The following is a 14,194-nucleotide window of genomic DNA, read 5'->3' on the forward strand; positions in this document are numbered from 1 at the left end:
CGTGTTTGCACCGTCACCTCCACTTTTCTATTGGCCGATCATTCACCTCCATTTGATTTTTTACCCATTTTGAGGAACAGCTGCGAAGAGTGATTTCACTAGCCATCCTTGTGACACTGTCGTGATTGGAAAATTCCAACCCTTACGTGGAATCAACTGCTACCCATTTTATCACTCGTTCCTCAAAAGACGAGTCTTCTTTAAGCTCTTTTCAACTGACTCATAAAATATTAAAAGATTGCCGAGTTTTGGCCTTCCAGCTCGTTAAAGCGACCGGAAGTGCTATCCCTCCTCTAGATTTTAATCTTTTTGGACCTGAGGGATTATTGCACAAAAAGATAGAGCGCTTGTTTTGTTCGGCTCGATAAAACTATCGAAAACTCATCCCTTCTGTATTGTTTTATACTTTTTCGGACTTAAGGGATTAGATGACGAAAAAGGAATTTTGGAGTTATCTTTACGTACCTTTTCAAACTCTCTAAAAATGAAAAGGACCGAGTTATCTTTGTTGTTAAACTCGTTAAAAAGATTAATAGCGACAAACTTGTCTTTAGATGAGAACGAGTTTCACTATCGCTAGGCTCGTTAAAACATAGCGATGGGTTTGCCCGAAGGGAAAATTATAGAACAAGCATATGTTATCCTCCTCAAGCTTGACAAAAATAAAGAGGTACTGGTCAGCAATGACTGGGGAAAAATTGGGAAGAAAACTCAAAGAATCTTTATTGGTAGCAAGTCGCTCTTGAACATGACACTTCCACTCCGTGTCCGAGTCGGGTTGGGTTGTTTCATTCACCGGTCACATCACCATGGTCATGCCATACCATCCACATTTGGGGTAAATGCTACCAATCCATCACATAAGTGTCGTCGACATGTTCAAGAGAAGTCATCCAGAGAAGTCACCTGTGTCCCATCCACTACCATACATTATACTTCATTCTTTCATGACTTCCATCCTGAACCATATATCATCAGATTGTTTTCACCTCCATCAAAATAATTTGCTTCGTTCCATGTCATTGATGTGGGATTCATTAAGGCCCTCCTTTGACGGATCGCTTATTGTCGACATCAGCTCATTATCCAAGAAGTTGATCTAGGAACACCCCATTCAGTACTTTGAAGCTTGGATGCCTCAATGGCAAGTTTCTCACTTCCGGCGATATGTATACATCAATGACCTTCGACCGAAAGATTTTGTGTGGTGTTCGACGCCAAGTCCTTTATTCACACCACGTGAATTGTACTGCAGTACCTTGAGGGTCATTATCATTATCGGTGATTCCTCTCGCGCTTGTTAACAGTTTACATCATTGACTGGTAATCAAGCGATGTCTTTCCATGTTTGACTTCAGAACATTTCTCACATGGATCGACTTGTACATCGAGTGAAGATCAGACGAGATTGAAGACCCCGGATCTAGTTTCATCCATCCGGGCTGCGATATATATTCAGGAAAATAAAGACATTGAAATGTACAGCATTGTAGCACAGATGATCATCCTACCAAAAGGATGATGGCTCTATCAGAATCATCAGACTACCATCAGACGATTGTCTGTCCTATGTACATGAAAATGAATTTATAAAGCTGAGCATGGGAATGCCCGCCTCAGCTAGATCATGAAAACAGTATGAAGATAATGTATTGTATTGTATCTTATTACAGGTATCCTCCCAGCATTGAAAGAACTTCGGATCCTCCTAATAAAGCATTTCACCCGATAAACGGCCTCATACTTTAGGGCGCAACTGTTATAGACATTTTTGTGCCTTATAGCTCTAAGCATGAAATGTCCATAAACCAAGGGATCCTAAGTCCCTAAAAGTATTGTTCCGACCCCTAAAGGAACAAGGTCAACAAATTACAGCTTCTCCCAGAAGTTCTCCACCAGAAACTGCTCAGAATCAGTCAAATCAGGATCATTTCAGCTGCTCCACTGGCCAGCTGCGTTGCATAGCACCCAAATACACTAGCTAGGTGCGTTGCAACGCACCTAAATGCACTACCAGGGTGCGTTGAGCGGGAAATGACAAATGGCAGTGTCATTCCGCGAGGTGGAAAGACAATGGAAGCTTCTAGAATCTTCTCCAATGACACTTGCCTCACTGAGTTCGACCAAGGATGAGTAAGAGGCTCTCAGTCTCCAAGTGGAAGCAAGAACTGGCAGAGAGAAGCCACTAGTCAAATCATAATCTGACTCATCCTCCTTGCATACATCTATATATGGATCCCTCATCCCAGAGATCCAGAGGCTGGAATTTTGTACATTGCAGAGAATTGCTGTTGGTTTTGAGATAGATATTAGAGTATTGGGTGATTTATGCTTTTTTGGAGGTGAAGAGGGGCTTCTTTACTGGGAGGTTGATGCTGGATCAGGAATCATCAGTTGTAACTCCTCCTGGATCTTCTTGTTATATCAATAAAACTATTTGAGTTTCTCCTACATGCTTGTGTATCATTGATGTTTGTTACATTTGTATGTTTAGCTTAAATATGATCCTAAGCTATTTATGAATATAAATCCATGTCTTTGTGTAGTTTTCTTCTTCTGTGATCTTACAGGAACTTGGTGAAGCTGGGCAAGTAAGGGAGCAGGTAGCTGGAAGCTGTCAAAGAGGAGAGAGATTGGATCAAAGGACTAGTGCAAGACACAGGTTGGTTCATCCTATTCCTCTTCGTTTATAGTTCATAAAGAAGAATACGAAAGTAGTTTTCTCTGTTTGTTTCTAAGGTCACTGTCACACCTTATTGGGATAGGGTCATTCTGAATAGACACTTTTCCCGTTAACAAAGATCATTAGAAAGTGTCGGGCTAATGAAGTCCCTAAAACAGTGGTTTCACTAGCTATGCAATGTGCCAATGGAGTTCAGTATAATCGGGTCGAATACCTTTTCAAATAATTTATGGACAACTGCTGTGAGGTCCAGGAAAATGATAAAACATTTCACTCTGCTTAGCTAATTATAATAATTGCAATGTTGGCATGGAGGGAGGATTCGCAGTTCCCTCTAGTAGCTTTAGATGTATGTGAAGCAACGTGATATGCCTCACTGTGGTGTACCACCCAACTGTCGCGAGCAATGGAGAATAGGATTTTTTTAATGTTATACCATATGGATTTGCATATGCTAGTGAACCAACATCCCCACCTATCACCAAGCCTATATGAACAATTTAGCCTTGTTGCAAAGTTCAAGGCCGATTTTCACAAAGTGTATATATAGGCTCACAGAGGCACAAAGAAGAAATGGAATCCCCTACCATATTTAGTCATAGAAGATGATTTCCTTGCACTAGTACAGTGGTGGCCCGCAGAATTGATGATTACGTTAGAGGCTAAGGCAGAGGAAGAGGCAGAAGATAGTGTGACAAAAGAACACCTCGCAGCATGGTGAAGAGAGTCATAAGGAAAAAGATAAGGATGAGAAGGAATCAAAGGAAGAGGAGTAGTGTGATGAGGGTCACCAGGATCCTCCTGAAGGAGATGAGAAGAATAAGGAGGCTGAGAAAAAACATAAATAGAAAAAGTTGTTGCAGAAAATAGGAAGGAACAGGGTGAAGCTACCATGAAGATCAATAAGAAGTAGAAGGTAGATAAAAAAAAAGGATATCACACCAACCATCCTTATTGATGGGGACCTGAAGCAGATTAGGGATAGAATTCAGGAGGCAATAGCAGAATCATGGAATAAGTGGGAAGAACACTATGATGCACTTCTCATAGGTGTGTAGGAGTAGATTAAAAAATTAAATTTTTTTCACAGACAATTAGACAACCCCTACATATAGTGGAGAGGATTGGAGAAGAAAGGCAAATAGAGCCTACACTTGTAGTGAGGTTAGCACCAATACTAGCTGGAGCGCTGCAGTTTGACTCCGCTGAGGTACAATAGCAAGCAAAAGGGCATACGCATGTCAATATGAGCATCATAGTGGTACCATTTCAAATATTACACAAGTTGCACTTGGAAATTATAGAAGAGATGAGGTGGTAGCAACAACACACCTTGCAACTAAATATTAAAGTAGAAAAACAGCAAGTTGCACCTCAGAAAAAGCTTGAGCAGGTGATCCAAGAAAGAGATCAAGAAGCACAACAGCACCAGGAGATCAAGGAGGAAATGGAAACAACGTGCAGAGGAATCATGGACCTTGATGTTCGAGAAGAAGTGACGGTGGAGGACAAGGACGCGAAGCTCGACCTTGTAGTGAAATTTTATAAGAAGAAAATTCCCATAGTGTAATTCAAATATGAAATTCAGATCAATGAGCTTCAAATGAAGTTGCAGCCAACCACACCGCAAGATTTAAGAGATCAAAGGGAGATGTACCTAAAGGCTGCAATGGTCGATATCTCTGCAACAGTTGCAAATTGTGGAAAACTTTTAGATGAGAGTTTACAGATTTGGACTTTGCTCCAGAAAGATCTAAATGTATACAAAAAATAGGATGACATTCAACAGATTAAAAATTTTGAAGAGTTTCAAGCAACTATGAAGACCTTACCAATCTCATAGAAGCTTGCCAAGATCAATGAGGGAAACACCCTCCAGAAAAAGATAGAAGAATTGAAGAAGGAAGAGTAGGTTTTGGTGGAGAGAACTCAACCATGGCAAGATGAGGCTCTTCAGCTATCCTAGAAAATAGATGAGAGGCTTCAACAAATTAAATAGAGGGAGACAGTGATGATATAGAAAGATACAAAACATGTCACAGAAGTACTATTAGAGGATGTGCGGAACGAAGAAAATAAGGTCACAAAAAAATTGCAACAATTCAACAACACATACAACAACATCGCAACAAAAATCAGAGGCAAAGCAACTGAGTGACTCAGGACAAGTCACATGTGAGTGTTGGGGGATCGTTGGGCACAACCTTGCTTGGCTTAGGTTTTGGTAAGAACTCCACATTTTGTGTAGCAAAGTGCGTAGTGGAGTGCACAGTGGAGTGCAGGAGTGGAGCGCGCAACAGAGTAGTTTTGGATATACCACATGGTATAAGAGCTTTAAGATAGGGTGAAGCCCCTTCCTTTTGTAATTTTATAAAATATCAATGGTTTTTGGACCATAGTTGGTTTTATTAGGGAGTCCATGGTATTGTAATGATGTACCCTCGATGTAATAGTATATATAGGGTCAAATAATAAAGAAGAGAGGTATCGAATTGATCCAGATCTGTGTTATGGTTGTATATTTGTGATCTGTGGTTTGGGGAGAGAAGGCAAGGCTTTGCAGCTGAGTGCAGAGAGGCTTGAGTCTACAACTCAGTGCGCAGGTCAAGAACTATTTGTCGTATAGGAATTACTTTTATAAGAAAGAGTTCTTGTGGACGTAGTCCCACATTGGGATGAACCATAGTAGAATTGATGTCTTCATGTGTATATTTTCTTATTATCTATTGTAGAGTAGAAGTTTATTAAAGTTGCATCTTATTACAACATGGTGATGGTTATGGGTTTATAGGATATGTTTATGTGATTAAATGAATGCGATGAAGTGATTTATGAATATTAAGTGTAATAAAATATAATAATACCACATCTCCACATCCCTCAAGGCTGCATAAACTTGGTTCTGCATCCTTCTATAGTCATTTCGGGTGAGACTATAATCTTCTTGGAGGTCATTGCTGAAAGGTCCAATGATTCAGGGTTTTTTTGGTGCACATTATAAATTGAACCTGGGTCAACCTGAATCATAACCAACACAAAATTATCCCTTGGTGAAACCTTTGAGGAACACCATTTGACATACCTCTCAATGCTACCTTTCTGCCATTCGAGGCCCAAAATTTCATTTCCATCACATGGTAGTTCATTGAGAATTTTCCTATCGAGTATAAACATTGCACTCCTAACATAACATTGGTATTTGCGAGTTCTATTACATAAAAATCATTGGTGAATATGTAATTACCTAGTGTCATGCTCAAACGTGGGACCACTTGTGTGCATGTCATGTTGTAGCCATCCACTGCCCTCACATCAAAGCCCTCAAATTCTTCTATGGGAATGCCTCTCCTTGCCACCATAGATGCATCAATCAAGTTGTGCATAGCTCCACTATAAAACAAAGCAGTGATTCGTTGCCCCTGTATAACAACCTTGATCCCAAAGGTGTAATATTTAGGGACTCTAGAGGGAGATGCAATCATACCACCTTTGGTTATTGTACGGGACTTCTTGTCTCCTTTAGGCTTCTCAGGGGACTATTATTCTTCGAGACTACTAGGTACCTTACTTGGAGCTAGCTTACATCAATCCTACATCATGCTAATGTCATCAAAACCACATTTTGCCTCCTAGGTGGTGACATGTGTCACCCAGATTTGGCCCACTTGGTCACCTGAAAATGTTAAAAACACATGCCATGCATCCTCTTATTGTGCTGCCATGTCAATCTATGTTGACGTCATCTACCACCTTAGCTACCACCTCTTGATAGTCCTACTTTGTTAGTAAATGGTACAAGAAATTGTATTCCTTCACAATGAGTTAGAATAATACTAGAATTTAGTATGACCATTATGTTTTCTTCAATATTTTGAATGATATATTCATATCTTGGTGTTATATGTTGATGACATGTGTGTTGAAAATTAAAGCATGAACGAGGTTAATAGATTGAAGGCTTATATGGCTAGGAAATTTAATTGAAGGACCTAGGAATAACAAAAAAAATCTTGGGCATTAAAATAAATAGAGAGAAAAAAATGGAAAGCTCAAATTTCCACAAGAGAAGTATGTTGAGAAAATACTTGTAAAATTCTAGATGAATAATGTGAAACATTTAAATATTCCTTTCACTTCTCATTTTGAGATTTTTTCAAGTTTATGTCCTAGTAGTAAGGAAGAAAATGATTATATGTCTCACATACCATATGTTAATGCAGTGGGAAGATTGATATCTATGATTGTATGCAATAGACTAGATATTTCACATGCAGTGAGTGTTGTTAATAGGTATGTGGAAAATCCAAGAAGAGAACATTGGAATGCAATTAAATGGGTGTTTCAGTATATTAAAGGAATCAGTGATTACTATAACATTTATAATGGCCATAGTGATTCTATATATGGTTATGTTGATTCATCTTTTACAAGTGATTTAGGCAAGGGGAGGTCTATTTCAGGTTACGCCTTTACTCTTGTAGGATGATCTATTGGTTGGATATCAAAGCTTTAGAAAATAGTTGCTTTATCCACTACATATGTTGAATATACTGATGTCTCAAATACTTGAAAATATGCAATTTGGTTGAAGGGTCCTTTGGGTGAGCTTGGAAAAATGAATGAAAATTTAATTGTACTTTTTTTAGTCAAAGTGCTATTCATTTGGATACAAATTTCAGCTTATCATAGTAAGGCTAAGCATATTGATACTAAGTACCATTTTTTCAAGCAAGTCATTAGTCGAGGTGGAGTAGACCTTGGAAAGGTACACCCTTAAGAAAATTGTGTATAAACATGTTTACTAAATGTGTTGATAGAGAAGTTGAGGCAATGTTTGGCTTCTATTGCCTTGCAAAAGAGGTGATTAATGAGCTTGGGAAAGGTATCAAATGAATTGTTTTCAAAGTTGATATTGTTAATATGTCGCAACAATTAAATTAAAAAAAATTAAAAAACCAAAATTTACTTAGGTAAATATTTGGTGATTAGTCTAACTATGTTGCTTTATGAAATCAGTGGTGGTTTGTGTAATAAATATAATAGTTCCAATATAGTTATATCAAAGCATGAGATATGAGTGAAGTGGATTGTAATCTTGATTGAAATTATTTATCTTAGATAATAAATCTTCTCTTCCTTCATAAATATTTCCCTAATAAATTGTTAAAATTTTAGCACTTAAACTTAATAATATGTTATTCTCAATCTTCTGATTATTTATTTAGTATTACATATAATTTTACAGGATTTCAAATACAATTGTTGTTTCCTCAGTCTCTAGAGATACGTTGTTTCGTTAGTTACAAATTCATCGAGGTTTAGTTTTCGTTTCCATTTTCAAAATATATATTCAACAATGTGTGATCCTTTCCCCAGTTAGTGAACCATCAATAGTATCCCTCTCCATATCATCATCACGAATAGTGAAGGATTGGAGCAGGTGATGTATGCTATGAATACATGACTAGAAATCACAATTGAAATCGATGGATTTATAGCAACCATGGGAAATGAACAACAAACAATAGATCATGTTTATAAGTGTATTAATATATGTTAAAAAGCTATCTTACATCAAATTGTCACCATATTTTGAAGATCTACTTTAACTATTGTTAAACATAAATTGGAACTGAAGAAACCATTGTAGGCAAGTTGTTGAACAAACATTTTGATTGTTTGATCAATATAGTGTGACTGAATTGCTCAAGAATTTAGAGCAAGTGAATAATTAACATATATTCCAAGCCTTTATAAACCATAATGACTAATGAAGCATTGGGATACAAATAGAAACGATGAACATGACTATTTTTGGATGTACCAAGAAAAATTAATAACAACAATAAATTGTCCATATGAAACAGACCATGTACAACTTAGTTGTTGCCTCTTTGATTAAAATTATATTCATTTTAATTTTACATACACATACCATTGGTATAATATTTATAGTTAATAACAAAAATAATATTATGGGATGGAGATAGAATATTTAGAGGAAACTCTAGTTGATAATGAAAATAAGCGAAAATGGCGAGGAAGGTATGCACCACCAAACACTTGGATTGGATGGACATTTTGATTTGTTCATTTTCATTTCTAAATATGGGCACTAATAAATCAATGGATTGTAAGAGCCATTCCTCCATAGAGTATATTAGCACAATCACATGTACTAATGTGGTTGATTTACATCAATCAACACCATTTTCATATGTAGATTGATGTATAAAAGGTGGAAAATATTTCTCGATCGGTGTATATCAACCACATTTAATAAATGTGGTTGTGCTAGTTACAATAGAAGTGTGTGGGATGGATTCATTGACCATGGTTGACCATATTTGACGAGGGTTGATGAGGATGACCTTAGTCAAGATTACATTAATGTCAATGCTAATGTTACATTAATGCTACAAAAATGGTTACATTAATGGTCGAGATGGTTGATGGGGTTGATGATGGTTGAAGAAGGTTTACCATAATTGACCATATTTAACCATAGAGATATTGATTGACCTTTATGGTTGACCAAATTCAACCATAGAGACCTTGGTTAACAATGTTAGACCATTTTAACCATGGTTTGCCATTATGAGTCAGTAGAGCATGGAATGTTCTAGGTTGACTATGGTTGACCAAAGATCGCCATGCTTGATTATTGTTGACCATATTCAACCATGCTTGAAAATTTTTGACCATGGTTGACCATGATTGACCATAGTTGACAATGGTTTATTAACGTTATCCATGGTTAACCATGGTTGATTATGGTTGATCTTGGTGGACCATGGCTAATCATGGTTAACCATATGAAACCATAGAGACCTTTTTCATGGTCTACCATCTTTGAAAATATTCAATGATAGTTGATCATGGTTGACTATATTCAACCATGGTTGACAATGGTTCACCATGGTTGATGCTGACATATTCTCATTTTAAATGCTTTGCCATGGTTGACAATGGTTGACCATGGTTGACCATAGTTGACAATGGTTGATCATGGCTAATCATGGTTGACCATATAAACCTAGATTAACCATTATGATTGACCATATTCAACCATAGAGATCTTGGTTTAGCATGTTCAACCATACTAACCATAAAGATCTTGATTGACCATTATGGTTGATCATGATGATCATGGTTAATCATGGTTGATCATGGTGATCATGGTTAATCATGGTTGACCATGGTTGGTAATGGTCAATCATCGTTGACCATGATTCATCATGATTGACCTTAGTAGACCATGCTCGACCATTCTAACCATATTCATATTGGTTTACCTTGATTGATTGTTATGGTTGATTATGGTTGATCGTGGTTGACCATAGTTGATCATTATAGACATTGGTTGACCATGGTTGACCTTAGTAGACCTTGGATAACCATGTTCAACCATTTCAATCATGTTGACCATGGTTGACCATGGTTGATCATGGTAGATCTTGGTTAAGCATGTTCAACCAATCTAACCAAAGAGGCCTTAATTGACCAATATAGTTGACTATGGTTGACCATTATGGTTGATCATGGTTGACCATATATGATAATGGTTGATCAATGTTAACAATGGCTTCTTAAGGTTGACCATGGTTAGCCATGGTTGATCATTATTTACCACGATTTATCATGTTTGATGATATTCAACTATGGTTGATCATGGTTGACCATTTTCAACTATGTTTGACAATTGTTGATGTTGACATATTATCATTCACCATGGTTGATAATGGTTGACCATATTCAACTATGGCTGACCATATTTGACAATGTTGATTTGGTTGAGCATGATTGGCCATAGAGACCTAGATTGACTATTATGGTTGACCATACTCAACCATAGAGACCTTGGTTTACCATGTTCAACCATTATAACCATAGAAATCTTGATTCACCATTATGGATGATCATGATGGTCATGGTTAATCATGGCTGACTTTGCTTCTAACCATGTTCATATTGTTTAACCTTGGTTGACCATGGTTGACCTTAATTATGAATTATGGTTTAATAATGGTTAACCATGGTAGACCATGGTATTATTGATCATGGTTGACCATAGTAGACCATGGTGTACCATGTTAGACCATGGTGTACCATGGTAGACCATGGTGTACCATGGTTGATCATGGTTGACCATGTTCGACCATTCTAATTATGTTGATATTGGTCGACCATGGTTGAACACAGTTGACGATGGTTGATATTGGTTTACCATGTTCAACTATTCTAACCATAGATATCTAGATTGACCATTATAGTTGATCATGGTTGACTAGGATTGCCCCTAGTTGACCCTAGTTGATCTTCCTTGACCATGGTTAATAATGGTTTATTATAGTTGACCATGGTTAACCATGGTCGACTATGGTTGATCATGGTTCACCATATGCAACCATTGAGAGCTTGATAATGGATGACCACAGTTGATCATGATTGATGACATTCAACCATGGTGGATCATGGTTGACCATATTCAACCATGGATAATCATCGTTAGCCACGATTGATACTAGCATATTCTCATTGACAATGATTGGCCATGGCTGATAATAGTTAACCATGGTTGACCATATTCAACCATGGTTAACCATAGTGACAACAGTTGATCATGGTTGACCATGGTTGCCCATGGTTGATCATGGTTAACCATGGTAGATCATGTTTGATGATGGATGACCATAGAGACCTTGATTAACCATTATGGTTCACCATATTTAACCATAAAGACCTTGGTTTACCATGTTCGACAATTCTAACCATATAGATCTTGATTGACCATTATGTTTGATCATGCTTAACCATGGTGGATTATGGCTGATCATTAATGATCATGTTGGATCATTGTTGACCATGACTAACCATGGTTGACCTTGGTTAACCATGTTCAACCATTCTAACCCTGTTCCTCTTGGTTGACCTTGGTTAACCATGGATGACCTTAATTGACCATTATGGTTGATCATGCTTGACCATCGTCAATTGTGGTTGATCATGGTTGATCATGGTTGATCGTGGTAGACCCATGATACTATTGATCATGGTTGATTGTGGTTAACCATGGTAGATCGTGGTATACCATGGTTGACCATGGGTGATCATGGTTAACCATGGTTGACCTCATTTGACCATGTTCAACCATCATAATCATGTTGATCATGGTTAACCATGGTTGACCATGGTTGATCATGGTTGATCTTGGTTGACCATGGTTGATGATCCAGGTGGATATTGGTGGCCACCCGCCTATTCCACTTGGAGCCCCAACACTGTCTCTTTCAGTTTTTCAGTTTCCTCAACGGTAGCATTGATCCAGGTGGATGTTAGTGGCCACCCACCTATCCCATTTAGACCCCCACAAATGTCTCTTTTAGTTTTTTAGTTTCCGTAATTGTAGCACAATTTACTATTTTTAGTAGTTTTTCGGTCCTGAACTTTTGGAGCTGTTTTGAGGCCCTAAACGACATTTTTTGGGAAATCTGGGAGCAACATGGGTCCATGGACTGATTTTGCTCTTTTGAAAGTTGTAGTGCTCAAACAGATCTTTCTAGCGAGCTATTGTACACATTAAACAACGATCGGTTGCCAAAGTTACGACACCGGGAAGTTGATCTACCAACTTACCCAAAACGGGGCCCACACTTTGGTTTTTCATCTTCTAGGGTTAGGTTTTGGGATGTTAAGGGTTTTCCATTGTTTCTTAACAATAAATAGGCCTTCGAGCCTCATTGTAACACAGTTTAGAGGCATGTAGCTGCCACATCTCTTCTCAGAGATAATCTACCATCGCCCTAGCTGGTTTATTTCCATTTCTGTTTGTAAGCATATTTTAGTATTTTACATTAATGAAATGAAGTATTATTTCCACTGCATCTTTGTGTATATGGTTAACTATATATTTTTTTGCATTCTTGTTTAAATCTGGATTAGTGGTATCAGAGCGGTCTGTTTTTTCTCTATTTTTCTTTGCATGTCCCCAACGAGGTCGAAATATAAGGAGTTAGGGCTTGAACTGGTTGAACCTTTGCAGGACCAGCCTCACAAATCCTGATGGCCTCCCATGGAGGATGAGAAGAAAGACGAGGGGCCAGGAGATCCTATCAAAATCTTGCTCAATGAAGCCCTCGAGCGACAAAGGAACACAATGATGGACAGCTTTACCCAGATCCTTCAGCGCTACCCAGAGGCGACGCATCGGCTTCTAGCAACTACTCTAGAAATGCCATGCCCTTTAAGGTACAAGTTAATTTTTAAATCCCCATATTCGAGGTTCAAATAGACACAAATTTCGTAGATAAATGTTAAATCTGATAGAGGGTTATTTTTCTGTTCATGAATTTTCAAGTCAGGAAAATATTGTTTTCGCTCTTCTTAAAGCAGCCCCCCATGTCAAGGACTAGTGGGAAACCTACTCCAAGTATAAGGATGAAAGTACAGGTTCACTATTTTCAGTCGCACCCATTTGGGATTCATTCCAGGATGCCATCAAGGAGTAGTACTACCCTATCAAAATCTATCAGGATAAATACATCAAATGGACCACACTGCGGCAAGGACGGGACCAAGATGTGCCAGAGTTTACAAAAAAATTTCATACCCTTCGTGCATAGTTGGGTATTAAAGATTGTGAGCTGCATCTGGTACTCAAATACCGCAGCTACCTACACAGATACATCCAGGAAGAGATGGAGTTATTGAACATATCCTCGCTTGGCACGGAATACCGATACTCTGTCAAAATCAAGCAAAAGTTCAAATAGAAGAAACGAGACTTTGGATCTGCAAATCCAAAGACCAAAGGACAAAGCCAAGGTGGGGTGACCCAAGACAACCCATCGAAACCGCAGGAAAAGAACAACACCACGAAGTCGAAGAAGGACACAAGAAAGTGGTGTGAGTTCCAAAAGAGTCCCACTCATAACACAAGTGAGTGTCGAACCAAGTAGTTGCTGGTGGCCAAGTTGAAGGCTTCAAAATCAGATGCATGTTCCGACCCTGAGTTAGAATGCGACAAGGGGAATGGAAAATGGAAACAGATCATTGATGCAGAGCCCAGCATGACTATTTCCACCACCAAGATCTAGAAGAATGAGCCTGAATATCCAGAGGAAGGAGAGCGTCTTTTCCACTCACAGATGTGGGTGAAGGGTTTGCCGCTGCAATTCATTATCGATAGTGGCAACCAAAAGAACCTCATTTCAGCAGAGGTCATGAAGCAGTTGGGCCTACCCACTACAACACACCTATAGCCGTACAGTATCAGGTGGCTTCATGAAGGATGAGATATTAAAGTTCACCAGCAATGTCACCTTCCCTACATCATCAAGCCCTTCATAGATGAGGTATTGTGTGATGTTACACCTCTGGATGTTTGTGATGTACTACTAGGCCAGCCATACTTATGGAGGCGACATGTTGTGTATGAGTCAAGGGCTCGCGTTGTTATTATTAATTTGGGTGATTCATTATATAGGATACTGGAGGTAGCCTCACCTACCA

This window comes from Pinus tabuliformis, chromosome 8 (genome assembly GCF_031772625.1).
Source record: "Pinus tabuliformis cultivar Carrire ecotype Pingquan chromosome 8, CPIR1, whole genome shotgun sequence".
Taxonomy (NCBI): Eukaryota; Viridiplantae; Streptophyta; class Pinopsida; order Pinales; family Pinaceae; genus Pinus; species Pinus tabuliformis.